The 16,239-nt window shown below is 33.6% G+C and overlaps 1 protein-coding gene and 1 long non-coding RNA gene across 3 annotated transcripts in view; both read right to left on the bottom strand.

Annotated features, from left to right (window-relative positions):
- The window catches only part of LOC114336294 (allatostatins MIP), a 709,306-nt gene that overhangs the window by 42,668 nt on the left and 650,399 nt on the right, over positions 1–16,239 (bottom strand). The gene's annotated exons all lie outside the window — the stretch shown is intronic.
- LOC126890722 (uncharacterized) lies at positions 11,171–14,001 on the bottom strand. Of its 2 annotated transcripts, none has more exons than XR_007700427.1 (3): positions 13,370–14,001; positions 13,006–13,309; positions 11,171–12,613 (listed from the first exon to the last, which is right to left on the bottom strand). It is a non-coding gene; the product is annotated as an uncharacterized LOC126890722 (long non-coding RNA). The 2 variants fall into 2 exon arrangements; XR_007700428.1 differs by having other exon boundaries at positions 11,171–12,199; positions 13,370–13,998.

The following is a 16,239-nucleotide window of genomic DNA, read 5'->3' as shown; positions in this document are numbered from 1 at the left end:
ACATAGGTATTTATATAGGTATCGGTAGACGCGTGACCTTCAATGCTTTCGCTTTTGTTCTGGAGGGCCAACCAAATTGTTCTGCGCGACCATTCCAGTTTTCAAATCGAAAAAAAGTGGAGTTTTTGTTTAGATTCTATGTTAGTTTTTATGTTTTTCTTAAATCGGATTAAAAAAAATATTACACCTTTAAAGAAATACCTTTTCTTAAAAAATTTGATCTTATATAGACTTTCATAAGACGTCTTAACGATGTCGACATTAGATATCTTTACGATGTTTAAAAGAAGACATCTAGAAGATGTCTGCTTTAGGTCTTTAGGCGTCCAGACATTTAACAGACATAAAAAAGACGTCTTTACGATCTTGTGTGCTGTCTGGGTAAAGACCTTTGCTACTTTGTGAAATATCTTTTTTATCTCGCCTGCATACCTTTAGCCATTTCAATCGACGTTTTGGTTCTACTGGTAGAGCAAAAAAATATTTAAACAAACTGGAACATGAAGTAAAAACCACTTCTATGTAAAAGGTATATTTACTAAAAATTTTTAGAATCCCAATGGATTCAATAAAATGAGTTCATCAGAACGTTTTCAAACCTATCGGTCCATCATCAGTGATCTAAAATCAAATAAGTAATCCCACTATTAAAATTGAAAAGATGGTTGAAATTGTGAAAGTTAAAAAATGTGGTTATGATTACTTACTTGAATACTTGCAAAATAGCCCCAGAACCAAACAATGGTTGTGATTATAAATAAATCTACATTATGTTGAAATAAATTTAAAATGGCTAAGCGCCGATGTTCAAGGATTAAACCTCTGGGAACATGGTGAAACTCTACCCGAGGACCCAATCAACCATCTTCGGTCAACGATGACTACTAAGTGTCAAAGCTATGTAAGGAAATGCTTGATGTGACATTGACAGTTAAGGAAGAAGGTAGTCGATTTTCTAGGAATTTTAAAAACAAAGTCATGATCCAGACGAAGATATGGTAAAGCTTTTAATATCTGAAATTGTCTGTTAATTAAATCTATTGTTTTTTAAAATTAAAAGATAATGTGTTTTACAAAATAAAATTATTTTAACTGTAGGTAACTACAAATTGACTGTATCAAATAAAATTAACCTGATCAAAAAATTACAATATGATAAAGTGAGCTGATTAGTAGTAATAACAGAAATAAAATTAAATAAGTGGTGTTATAGAAGAAGTTTTAAATTTTGAAAAGGGATATTATTATATCAAGAAATTTATATGTCCACAGCATGTGTATTGATGGTTGTATAGGTAGTAGGGAAATTATTGTTTGGATGTAGGTGAAAATTAAAAAATTTATATAGATTGGAGTTAGGATAAAGTCAATCTGATAGTAGAAAATGTGATTCAGGAATGCAATTATTATGGAACAATTTTAATGAAATTGAGAAAATTCTTGTGACAAACTGGTGAATATGTAAAATTGATAATAAATAATTGTAGGATAACAGGTTGCCCAGTTGATACAAACTAAAATTTAATTAGTATAGAAAACAATAGGTGTAATGAATAAAATAGAATTAATAAAACAAAATTAAGAGAATGAATATTGTTATAATTTGATTAAAGAATGACTGTGTTTAACTGTGATAAATGAAATAAAGTGATGAAATGTTAGATGTGAAGATAAAAAATATATTTGGAAAAGGTCAAAGACAAAAAGCAAAGGAGTGTGATGTAGGGTCAAAGCATAGGTGAAATGAGTGAAAGAGAAAGATTGGAGAGTTGGGTATGAGGGTTGAACTGAATGAAGAAAAGAAATGAAAGAAGTGTGAAAAGGGGGTATGGTAAATTAATTAGGTTTTGATTAAGAGGAGTTCATGTGGTTAGTAATGATTAGTATGTGTAAAGGAGTTTGGAGCCAGTAAGGGAACGAAGAAGATAGTTGACAGTGGGTAAATAGGATGAAGAAGATAGCAGATAGGATAGGAAAAGGGAAGGTATAACAAAGTAATAGGACTTATGAAAATAATTGACGGTGAATGGGGACAAAATTACGGTTAAGGGATGTTTGTCGGTTAACACAATTGGGACTTTTCTTTAGGTCTTTGACAATTTCCAAATCCTCGTATAAGTCTAAACGGAGTGTATTTTTTTGTTGAATGTTGTGTATCAACTGGACCCCATCAGGAATCTTAAGTTCGTGTTTATTGACTTTTAAATGGTGTGAAAAAGCTGAAGTGGTATCTCTCTTACTGTGTTCTGCCGATCGGGTGGAAAGAGATCTATAAGTTCTACCAATGTAGGTAGCATCGCAGTCTGAACAAGAGAGTCTGTATACCCCACTACGGCTCATGTAATGGATAGGGTCTTTGGTGTTAGTTAAGCTTTTATTGAGGGTGTTATTGACTTTAAATGAGATTTTGATGTTATCACAAGAATTAGAAATGATTTGTTTGACTCTTTCAGATAATTTGGAGTTATTAAACGGTAAGGAGGCATAAATTGGAGTAGTTGTGGAAGATGATGAGAAAGCGGATTGTTGAAGTAACTTAAGTTCTCTTTTCTGTTGAAGTTCATGGATGATGTCTGGGTCATAACCATTGTTAACTGCAATTTGTTTGATGATGTTCAGTTCTTTGTTAAATTCAGTTGTAGATAGAGGAATAGAGTTTAATCTATGTATAAAACTACGAAATGCAGAAAGTTTATGTGAAAGAGGATGGTTAGAAGTGGAATGGATAACATGATCAGTCTGTGTAGGTTTACGGTAGATACCAAAGTTGAAGTGGTCATCTAGTCTGGTAATAGATATGTCCAAGAAGTTAATGGAGTTAGAAGATTCTAGTTCCATGGTAAAAGTGATTTTAGGATGGATTTGATTGATTTTATGAAGTAAGTTGTGAGCTGAGTCGGAGTTACCAGATATGAGGACTAAAATGTCATCTACATAACGAAACCAATGTAATATCTCTGGATTTTTTGTGATATGATTGGATTCTAAATGATCCATAAAGACATCAGCTAAGAAAGGCAACTTCCCATTGCTAAACCATCTGGTTGTTGATAAAAGTTGTTGTTGAAGACAAAGTAATTTTGAGATAGGCAGATTTTGAGAATGTTTATAATAGACGAAGTGGTAGTGGAGGTCACCGAATTATTTAAAAGAAGCGAGTTGACCAGACTAATCGATTCATTTTTTGGGACTGAAGTGAATAAATTGCTAACATCAAAAGACAGCATGACGATATTCGGATTAAGATTGACAAGTTGAAGTTTTTCAACTAATTGGCGAGAATTCAAAACAGTAAACTGTGGGGTGAAGTTAATAAAATTTTTAATAATGTTAAGAATGAATTTGGATAAAATAGAGACTGGAGTATTGATGAAACTGACAACGGGACGAATGGGAATGTCAACCTTGTGTATCTTTGGTAAACCGTATAACCTGGGAGTGAGTGGATTAGACGGAATTTTGGTGTAAGGTGCTTCATATTCAGAGAAGCAATCAGTAAACTGTTTAAGATTGTTTTTCATTTTTGAAACAAAAGATTTTGAAGGATCAACAGGGAGAAGATTAAAATTATTGTTATTTAGGAAAGATGTGACTTTGTCGATGTATAGTTGTTGGTCTAAAATAACAAGGCAGTTACCCTTATCTGCTTTACTAAAAATGAGGTGTTGGTTTTTGATTTTATTTTTAATAGATTTGAGTGTGGATAGAAGGGATTTAGACTTGTTAAATGAAAAATTGGGAAAAGATGAAGATGACGTGGAAGTAGAAGAGGAATTGATGTTGGAAATAGAAGAATTGTTATTAGAGAGAAGTTTAGTTTTAAATTTGTTGATAGTTTGGATGCAAGAGTTTCTGATTGATGTTTTTTGTGTAAGTGAAATGGAAAGATTTTGAATAACAGTGTCGGTCTCTATGGAAAGACTCTCAAGATCTCTAATAGATAGATTGGTGGGAATGGAGTGTTTAAGACCGAGGTTTAAGAGTTTTAATTCGTCATCTGAAAATTGGACATTTGATGTTGATGTCTTTCCATAGAGACCGACACTGTTATTCAAAATCTTTCCATTTCACTTACACAAAAAACATCAATCAGAAACTCTTGCATCCAAACTATCAACAAATTCAAAACTAAACTTCTCTCTAATAACAATTCTTCTATTTCCAACATCAATTCCTCTTCTACTTCCACGTTATCTTCATATTTTCCCAATTTTTCATTTAACAAGTCTAAATCCCTTCTATCCACACTCAAATCTATTAAAAATAAAAAATAAAATCAAAAACCAACACCTCATTTTTAGTAAAGCAGATAAGGGTAACTGCCTTGTTATTTTAGACCAAAAACTATACATCGACAAAGTCACATCTTTCCTAAATAACAATAATTTTAATCTTCTCCCTGTTGATCCTTCAAAATCTTTTGTTTCAAAAATGAAAAACAATCTTAAACAGTTTACTGATTTCTTCTCTGAATATGAAGCACCTTACACCAAAATTCCGTCTAATCCACTCACTCCCAGGTTATACGGTTTACCAAAGATACACAAGGTTGACATTCCCATTCGTCCCGTTGTCAGTTTCATCAATACTCCAGTCTCTATTTTATCCAAATTCATTCTTAACATTATTAAAAATTTTATTAACTTCACCCCACAGTTTACTGTTTTGAATTCTCGCCAATTAGTTGAAAAACTTCAACTTGTCAATCTTAATCCGAATATCGTCATGCTGTCTTTTGATGTTAGCAATTTATTCACTTCAGTCCCAAAAAATGAATCGATTAGTCTGGTCAACTCGCTTCTTTTAAATAATTCGGTGACCTCCACTACCACTTCGTCTATTATAAACATTCTCAAAATCTGCCTATCTCAAGATTACTTTGTCTTCAACAACAACTTTTATCAACAACCAGATGGTTTAGCAATGGGAAGTTGCTTATCCCCTTTCTTAGCTGATGTCTTTATGGATCATTTAGAATCCAATCATATCACAAAAAATCCAGAGATATTACATTGGTTTCGTTATGTAGATGACATTTTAGTCCTCATATCTGGTAACTCCGACTCAGCTCACAACTTACTTCATAAAATCAATCTAATCCATCCTAAAATCACTTTTACCATGGAACTAGAATCTTCTAACTCCATTAACTTCTTGGACATATCTATTACCAGACTAGATGACCACTTCAACTTTGGTATCTACCGTAAACCTACACAGACTGATCATGTTATCCATTCCACTTCTAACCATCCTCTTTCACATGAACTTTCTGCATTTCGTAGTTTTATACATAGATTAAACTCTATTCCTCTATCTACAACTGAATTTAACAAAGAACTGAACATCATCAAACAAATTGCAGTTAACAATGGTTATGACCCAGACATCATCCATAAACTTCAACAGAAAAGAGAACTTAAGTTACTTCAACAATCCGCTTTCTCATCATCTTCCACAACTACTCCAATTTATGCCTCCTTACCGTTTAATAACTCCAAATTATCTGAAAGAGTCAAACAAATCATTTCTAATTCTTGTGATAACATCAAAATCTCATTTAAAGTCAATAACACCCTCAATAAAAGCTTAACTAACACCAAAGACCCTATCCATTACATGAGCCGTAGTGGGGTATACAGACTCTCTTGTTCAGACTGCGATGCTACCTACATTGGTAGAACTTATAGATCTCTTTCCACCCGATCGGCAGAACACAGTAAGAGAGATACCACTTCAGCTTTTTCACACCATTTAAAAGTCAATAAACACGAACTTAAGATTCCTGATGGGGTCCAGTTGATACACAACATTCAACAAAAAAATACACTCCGTTTAGACTTATACGAGGATTTGGAAATTGTCAAAGACCTAAAGAAAAGTCCCAATTGTGTTAACCGACAAACATCCCTTAACCGCAATTTTGTCCCCATTCACCGTCAATTATTTTCATAAGTCCTATTACTTTGTTATACCTTCCCTTTTCCTATCCTATCTGCTATCTTCTTCATCCTATTTACCCACTGTCAACTATCTTCTTCGTTCCCTTACTGGCTCCAAACTCCTTTACACATACTAATCATTACTAACCACATGAACTCCTCTTAATCAAAACCTAATTAATTTACCATACCCCCTTTTCACACTTCTTTCATTTCTTTTCTTCATTCAGTTCAACCCTCATACCCAACTCTCCAATCTTTCTCTTTCACTCATTTCACCTATGCTTTGACCCTACATCACACTCCTTTGCTTTTTGTCGTTGACCTTTTCCAAATATATTTTTTATCTTCACATCTAACATTTCATCACTTTATTTCATTTATCACAGTTAAACTCAGTCATTCTTTAATCAAATTATAACAATATTCATTCTCTTAATTTTGTTTTATTAATTCTATTTTATTCATTACACCTATTGTTTTCTATACTAATTAAATTTTAGTTTGTATCAACTGGGCAACCTGTTATCCTACAATTATTTATTATCAATTTTACATATTCACCAGTTTGTCACAAGAATTTTCTCAATTTCATTAAAATTGTTCCATAATAATTGCATTCCTGAATCACATTTTCTACTATCAGATTGACTTTATCCTAACTCCAATCTATATAAATTTTTTAATTTTCACCTACATCCAAACAATAATTTCCCTACTACCTATAAAACCATCAATACACATGCTGTGGACATATAAATTTCTTGATATAATAATATCCCTTTTCAAAATTTAAAACTTCTTCTATAACACCACTTATTTAATTTTATTTCTGTTATTACTACTAATCAGCTCACTTTATCATATTGTAATTTTTTGATCAGGTTAATTTTATTTGATACAGTCAATTTGTAGTTACCTACAGTTAAAATAATTTTATTTTGTAAAACACATTATCTTTTAATTTTAAAAAACAATAGATTTAATTAACAGACAATTTCAGATATTAAAAGCTTTACCATATCTTCGTCTGGATCATGACTTTGTTTTTAAAATTCCTAGAAAATCAACTACCTTCTTCCTTAACTGTCAATGTCACATCAAGCATTTCCTTACATAGCTTTGACACTTAGTAGTCATCGTTGACCGAAGATGGTTGATTGGGTCCTCGGGTAGAGTTTCACCATGTTCCCAGAGGTTTAATCCTTGAACATCGGCGTTTAGCCATTTTAAATTTATTTCAACATAATGTAGATTTATTTATAATCACAACCATTGTTTGGTTCTGGGGCTATTTTGCAAGTATTCAAGTAAGTAATCATAACCACATTTTTTAACTTTCACAATTTCAACCATCTTTTCAATTTTAATAGTGGGATTACTTATTTGATTTTAGATCACTGATGATGGACCGATAGGTTTGAAAACGTTCTGATGAACTCATTTTATTGAATCCATTGGGATTCTAAAAATTTTTAGTAAATATACCTTTTACATAGAAGTGGTTTTTACTTCATGTTCCAGTTTGTTTAACTATAAGGTATACAGCCAATCCAGGGAACTACCCCTTTTTAGTTTAAAAAAATATTTGTTGGATGTTCTGACAGTTGTACTTTGGCATTCCGGCATTAATATAGTACTTATATTGCGCAGATTTGTTTTCCATTGTGGAGTATATTATACACTAAATACAATAAAACCCCGAGCAAACAAGACAGTTATTCGACACGCACAACTAGCAATGGCAAAATGCATTCAATGCAATAGCACAGTATATAGGTTTATACAACAATCAGTATAGTCACTTGCCGTGAAGTACGTTATGAAAAAATGTTCCATTTTTCCCACTGCGCATCGAGACCTTGCAGCCGGACGCAAGCGCATAACAGCGTGTGTTATACTGCTCAACATTATTTTTGATACACTGCTCGAAAATAAATAGGACAAATTTGAAATAGATTTTTCGAAATAAGGAATACTTTTCTACAATTAACGTTTACGAAGCTCTTGACAATTTATCGATAGTTTCATACATAATTATTACTGTTGTTCTGAAGACTAAATGTATCAGCTTTAATGGATTCATTGAGATAATAAGTGCGTTCGCGGGTGCCTGTCGGCGACAAATTAGCAGCAAAACGCATGCGCACTTTAAAATTTTATAAATAATATCGTTAATAGATAAATATACAAGGTATATTTACCTATTATAATTTAATAATTAGTTATTAATATTAATTAAAAGTAAATATACCTTGTTTATTTATCTATTAACGATATTATTTATATTAAATGAGGTTAGAAATTGTCGGCGACAATTTGTCAACTGTACCCGCGAACGCACCTTATGTACCTACGATTTTCAACTAAATAATTTTTTCTATATAAACAAAATTTTAGTCTAACAATGGGCTCTACTTTATCTTCATTGGTCTTCTTCTTCTAATGCCTACTCCACTAATGAAGGTTGGCTATAACCACTGCAAATTAGTTTCATTATTAGCGAATATATTTATGGATTTCTAAAGAAATATTGTTTTCACTCAGTTTTGAAAAAAATGTGAAAGCGTTGAATTATATACGTCCGTCTGTCCGTAAACACAACTCCTCAGTCATTAAACCAGATAGAATGACAAATGAGGTGTCGGATGAAAGCTTATATAATCCAAGGATGGTACTAAAGGTGAGATATTTGGCAAAGGACTTCCAGTTTTAAAAATGCAATCGGAAATACGGTTTTAAATTCTCCGGGATAGTACAAGCGATATATTATTCGACGCGCCGTAGCAAGAGGAGTCTTCCTTCTTGTAGGTAGGCTTTAAAGACTGTTTCTTCTTCAATATTAGCCTCCTAAATTGTTTAAATTATCGCACCATCTTTTTCTTAGTCTGCAAATACCTCTTCATCCATTTGGTGACTTATCTCGTGCTATTCGTACTATCCTATCCTCTGCCATTCTACTAATGTGTTCGTTCCACTCCAGTTTCCGTTTTGTCACTCATCCATTTAGGTATGTCTTCTACATTGCATGATCTTCTTATGTTTTCGCATCTCTCTCTATCCAATAGACTTTTCCCTGATATTCGTCTAAGTATTTTCATCTCGGTTGTTTCTAGTAGTCGTCTCGTTTTAGATGTTTCAGGTCTTGTTTCTGCCGTGTATGTCAATATAGGTCGAAATGCTGCTTTATAGATTCTTGCTTTTGTGTCTTGTCTTAGGTGTTCGTTCTTCCAGATTGGAAGAGATTAAGAGATCCCAGCGCTTTACTTGCTTTTAAGCTTTCTTGTAGTACTTCCTCTTCAACATCTCCGTAACTGGGTATATCTATTCCCAGATATCTAAACCTTGCTTCCTGCTTTAATATTTTCCCATCAATTTCGATTTTACCTCGTAGTGGGTATTTAGATGTCATACATGTGTTTTTTCTGCTGATATTATCATATATTGATATTGTATTTCTTGGCTGTTGTATTGAAGATGTGTGTTAATCTGAAGATTGTCTTCTGTCTTGGCGATTAATGCGGCGTCGTTTGCATAACCTAATATTTGGAGTTTTTTGTTCCCCATTCTGTAACCATGATCTTTAAATACTGCTTCTATTATTTCGTCCATTATTAGATACATTAAAGAGCAGTGGGCTTAACGGGTTCCCTTGTCTGACTCGGCTTTGTACTGGTATAAACTGTGTTAGTTTTCCATTTATCTTTGCCTGTATTCGATTATGGAAATAGATGTTTTCGATGGTTTGTATAATATTGATTGGCATGTATCTTCTATACAGTAAGTGTAAGACGTCTTCGACTTGGATGCGATCGAAAGCCTTTGTCAGGTAAAACATAGATATGCTGGTTTATTGTACTCGATGGCCTTTTCTGTGATTTGTCTTAGTACGGAAATAAATAGTACAATACTGGCGTCTACGCTACAAACGCATTCAATATGCTAAGGAAAATGTGGTCTTCACATCAGATGACAATTAAAACCGAAAGACTATTCAACAGCAACGTGAAGACTGTATTACTATATGGAGCAGAAACTTGGAAAGTGTCAAGAAAATGTATTGGACAGATGCAGGTATTCATAAATAAATGCCTAAGGAAGATTCTTAACATTTACTGGCCAAACCGTATATCAAACCAAGAGCTATGGGCAAGAACTAACCAGAAACCTACAGTAGGAAAAATGAAAGAATACCCATGAACGGACATATAAAACACGCTGTATTTTCCTCTCACCGTGTCACACAAAAAATGGGCCAGCGCAAGTACATGTAATAATTATTGTTACATGTACTTGCACTGGACAATTTCCTTTGTGACACGGTGACAGGAAAATACAGCGTGTTTTATATGTTCGTTCATGGGTATTCTTTCATTTTTCCGACTGTATGTATATCTAAGATAATATGCAAAAGGAAATGGAGTTGGATGGAGCACACACTAAGGAGACCTGACACAGACATAGCGAGGCAAGCCCTAGAATATACACCACATGGAAAGAGAAGACCAGGTAGACCCGTAGAAATGTGGAAAAGAAATTAATGCTATAGGGCTTTTCATTGATTGTCATTTGCTTCGAGCTGCTGTCATATGTTGTATAATCTGTGTATAATACTAATATACACAGAGATATGTCAACAATAGATCAGGCTAGTCATATGCCACTCAATGCATCGGGGTGTAACGCTGATATCAAGTACGGTGGTCTAGCTATCTTTGTCTGTCGTGCGAGTGTGAGCGTATCTACCAAGAGGTGGGAGTAATGGAACGACAGTTACACAGAGGCGGCAGCCATCATATGCTAGAGAGAGAAAGCTGAGCGCCAGTAGAGAGAGAAAGATAGACCACCAACCCGAACTGTTCTGCGTTACTCTATTTTTCGAACTGGCCTAATCTATTCTGTTATATCTATGAATATACACGGATTATACAACATATGACAGAAGCTCGAAACAAATGACTGTGAATGAAAAGCCCTATTGGGAAAACCTGGACAGAAATAAAGATCAGTGCAAAGGATAAGACAGAATGGAGGCAGACAGTTGACGCCCTATGCTCCGCATGGAGTGAAGAGGAATAAGTAATTAAGTAAGTACTGGCGTCTACGCAGGATCTTCCGGATCTGAATCCTTGTGAGAAATCTAAAAAACGAAGTACTGATGTCTTGTCAAGAGCTAATGAGAAAACTAATAAGAGGACTTTTCTCTAGAGGAAAAAAATAATAATACATTCGAATTATAAATTATATTTTGAGAATTTCAATTTTACAATACCAATTTTATTTTTTACAGATATATTCCCTACAAGCATTTCAAATTCATCCTTAAAATAAAGTTTAATAGGTACATAAAATGAACTTATAAATTTCTGTTTTGAAAGGGTTGTAGATACCTACTATATACCTACTCAGATCTATACCTACTCAGCATCATATTGAGAAATCACAGAATCGTAAATATACAGTAATGAGCACTCACACTAATAACCGGCAAAATAACGCAAAAGATGGAAAACATATTAACTTGTGAGATAAAAAGAGATGAAACTGGTAGAAGTGGAACTTATCGTTATAAACGAATAAATTAACATAACCTTGGATAAGAGTTTTAACCTCCATTTTTCACTTTGAGTGATATTGGGCTAGTTTCTGGGTCCGTGTATTTTCATACACCACCACACAAACCCGCTGACACCAATGTAGTTTAGAAATAGCTATCTCTAAACTACAGTGGAACCAGCGGGCTTGTGGGACATGGTATGAAGGTACACAGACCTAGAAACTACCCCAATATCACTCACAGTGAAAAATAGAGTTAGCAGGTTAACACTCTTAGCCGACGATAACATTACATAGTTTCCCACCTTTAGATCTCTGTGACAGGAGTATTTTATAAAATTCTCCTGGCACAGTGACAGTTCTCATACTCATCTGATACGTCTAAAGGTGGGAAACTATGTAATGCAATGTTAATTTATATGTTTATATCAATAATTTCTCTCAGTTTCATCTCTTTTTACTTCAGAATGCATCCCATGTTTCCCATCTTTGGCGTTATATCCCATATTTTGCCAGTTATTAGCATGCTCATCACTGCATATTGGACTTTTTACACATAGTATCTTAGAATCCCTTGGAAGTAAATAATAAATCATGTACCTAGTTTTATTTTCATCAATAAATTCATGAAAGTATGACTGATGTTGAAAATTCATTTGACATACTGGCAAATAATTGTAATTCCTTCAGAGGAGGTGTCCCTAGAAAGAATAACATATGTTTTATATTAAAATATATTAAATTCATATTGATTAGCAGAATAAATAGAGTTTTTAGGTTTAATTCTCCTCATTCACATAATTTAATACCAGATAATGTCGCCCTACTTCCATATGCTAATGACCTAGTTTTTTATATAACAGCCTAAACCCCATTTTGGACTCCATTCACATTAACCAATATTATCAGATATTCATGAATAGTGTCACCACAATCTTCTTTAACAACATACTATTCTTCCATAGATCTGGTCGTTATCACAATATAATCCCATATATACCAAAAATTCATGCTCGAGTGAGAAATTGGAAAGCCAAGCAAAGGATAGGAAAGAGTGGAAGCTGATTCTGGAACAGGCCAAGACCCACCATGGGCTGTAGAGCCAATGCTGATACCTAAAAATGAACTCAAATATTTAGTGGTCTTTTTGTCCCGCAATCTTAACTAGAATAAGCATATTGAAAATATAATTGGAAAAACTATTAAAGGCATGGCTGTGCTGCCTAGTAAGGCCCATATAGATTTTTGAAGCATCTTTATGAAACCAGCACGTAAACAATTATTATAGATTTAAAAATTAGACTCACTATGGATAGAGTAGTAAGATGATACAACGAATGCAGAGGTAACCGTCTATATTTGTTATCAATGGTTTCTAGGAACATGGTTCTTCAAAACAGATGTCAATGATTTTTAGAGTTTAGATAAAGACGGTTATGTACCAAATTCATGAAAAAAATTTACACTTTCTCAGAATTATCCAACGATTTGAAACATATACTCATACCTTCAATTATATATGTCATAGATTCCCTTAAGGCACTTTGCCACTGGTTGTAACTTCTCAATAGATGTGCCTACAGAATTACAAAATTATCATTCCAGTTTAAGAAAGAACACACCTTCAACTTGAATGTTTAATCTCAAGACATATTTCGTTTATTTTATTTTGCGTTGTTTTGCAACCCGCTTTTCAGTATTTCTGCAAAGGCCTGCTCCTCAAGATGCATATTTAAAAGTTAATGTAACAACACTGAGGACTGTTCATAGAAAGTTTATCACATTGAACAATTTCTTTTCATTCTGCAAACCTAAAACGACAGCACGTCAAAAATGATGTCAATGATATTAAATAGAATTTACGTTCTTACCGATTTTCATCCATGGGCAACAGGAAGAAACTCAAATTTTTATGGTGCCTGGAATTTTGCCACATAAATAAACACACACATTGCCTTTGGGTTAAATTCATCATAATCCCAATTCAAAATCACCAACCTTCTTAGAAAACTGGAGAAATACCACAGTAATGCACATTAAATTCGAAGTAAACCAACTTAACAATTGCAAAATATGAGAAAACAATAATAAATAACTCTAAATAAACAACTGTTTGTTTATAAGGTTATGTTTGGAATAAACATACATAAATAAACCAGATCTACTCACTGTTGCCAAATGTCACCAATTTAGATAGTTACTTGTGATTAATTGTTTGAATACATTCAATCAATAATCAGAAAATATTATTTTTCAAATTTTATACAAGTGTGTACGTAAAGGATTTTACCATTTATGAATTTAATTTTCAGCTTTTTGAAAAAAATCGATAATCATAATTATTTTATTATAATTTTGGAATATTCTTTATCGGAATATTTTAAATCTTGCAACAGCAACATTTTCCTCCTAGTCTACTGCGCAGTCTGCTAGGAGTTTCTGCAAGCGCAGGAACCGCATAAAAACTAGAGTGAACTAACTGTTTCGAATAGCAAAAAAACTGTGGCAATAGCTCACAGAACGGGCGAACGAGAACACAGTGGTTGGTGACGTCAGACCCCAGCTTGCGCTTTTGAAGTTGTTTGAAATGGAAACTTTGGGCGCGGAACTATTATCAGTTGTTGTACGTACACTATTCATTATTAAGACGTATAATTTCAATATAATATTTTTAAACATTAATTAACAATTTTATGCAACAATATTTTTATGTGCAAGTTCCCTATTGGGTCTGTTTTAACTTCAATTCGGCGTCGAATCGGCCCAATAATTCGGCATAGTAAAGCCCTGTGACTGTTTTGCCCTTTTCCAGAACACGATTTTTTTGATATAGATAACACCTTGTGAATCCCAGAAAACGGTGGCCAAAACCTTCGGTCGATAGGACAGTTTTCATCTTCTTCGGAGTCCGTTTGCGAGATGACGTTGACAGCTTTGACTATTTCTTGATCTCTTATGTGCACCAGTGGATCCATGTTTTGCTGGTAGTTATGAAACAACATACATACTCCTTCGTATTACGCTCAAACAACCTCAAATATTGCTCTGAATTGGTCTCATGGTTGCACTTGTTGTTCTGAGTGAGCCAACGTGGCAACCATGGCAACGACAGCTTTTCATGCCCAAAGTTTTATGTAGGATATGATACTGATAATATGATTATTTTTATAAATTTCTTCAAGACATTAAAAATACAAAACCCAATATATTGACACTTAGTTAAGAAAATTGATTTAGTTAATTTACAAAATAATACCATTATTCGAAACTGGTTTCTTAACTAGTAAACAGTGTTTCCGATTAGCTCTTAGTTTTTATCAAAATTAAGGTGGTTTTACTTGTTAGAAAATTATCAAAGTTGGTATAATAGTGTATTATATAGTGCTTAATCCGATTTTGGGATCAAACTGTAAGTTAGATCATCTTTATTACTATTTTTTAATCAACAAACAGTAAACAACGGTTATAAATACCAGTAACGAGGTAATTAAGTAGCTTAATTACTAATGAACCTGTCCAAGCACAAGGGCCGTAATCAGGCAACATAGGCCCAATATGCAGGAAATTTCAGAGGAGAGATCTTCTGAACTTCAAAATTCTCAAGATGTCATTAATCCATCCAATCAATCAAAATTATATTCAACCGCTCTGACTCAACCTAACAAAAAATTCGCAAGCAAAAACCAAGCCATTTTATTCAATTCACTTCCAAATACAAAAATTGAAGATTATTTAAATGCCATAGCAACTAAAGTCGATCCCAATAAAATTCTCGCCATTTCCAGGATTGTAAATGATCGTATTTGCGTATATTTTACTACTGAAGAAACAGTCACCGAATTTTTAAGAACAGATAATGGAACGATAGTAATCAATCAGGAACGTATCCAAGCCAGGAAGTTAGTCACACCAAGCGAAAAACTGATAATTTCTAATGTCCCCCCATCAATACCTCACAGTATTATAGAGACTCAACTACAAAATTTTGCAATTCATCAAATAACTCCATTGGATTTTCTAAGAATAGGTACAACTAACTCTTTATTTAAGCATATCTTGAGTTTCCGACGCTATACTTACATTTCTCCTAAAAATCTGGAAAATATTCCTGAGTCTATATTAATTAACTATGAACAAATCAATTATCGAATTTATTTTTCACTTGAAAAACAGTCTTGTTACATTTGTAAAGAACAAGGCCATCTAGCCTCTCAGTGCAAAAAAAATACAAACACTCAAACATCTATCGAAAATTCATCACCTACTGCTCAACCAAATTATATCCAAAATTGCCACCCTATCATAACAGATGCTCAGCCAACTATCCATCCTTCACAATCTTCGCAACAATCCACCAGTCCACAATCAAAAGAAACAACCAATACTTCTCTATTTGATTCAAATCCCATTCAAACACCTATCCAGCCAGATAATGTTGAAATGAATAATCACAGCCAAAATCAACCTCCTACACCCTCTGACACTCAATCGTCTAAACGAGCGGTGTCAGAAATAACGTCTCCTTCAACATCAGTAGACCAGAACCCATTTAAAGAACCTCTGCGTAAATCTAAGAAAGCAAAAACTATTCCTGAAGATAATAAGACTTTAGCAGAAGATCTTATTAAATGCACTAGTTCTTTTTTCCAAGATAATTCTGACAACGGATATTTAACCCAGGAAGAACTAATTGATTTCTTTGAAAATGCATACGGCTCTGCAGATCCTCTCAGCATTGCAA

The sequence above is a fragment of the Diabrotica virgifera genome, chromosome 8 (genome assembly GCF_917563875.1).
Source record: "Diabrotica virgifera virgifera chromosome 8, PGI_DIABVI_V3a".
In the NCBI taxonomy this organism is placed as follows: Eukaryota; Metazoa; Arthropoda; class Insecta; order Coleoptera; family Chrysomelidae; genus Diabrotica; species Diabrotica virgifera.
Note: the sequence above shows the minus strand (reverse complement) of the source record. Positions and strands in the feature narration are given on the sequence as shown.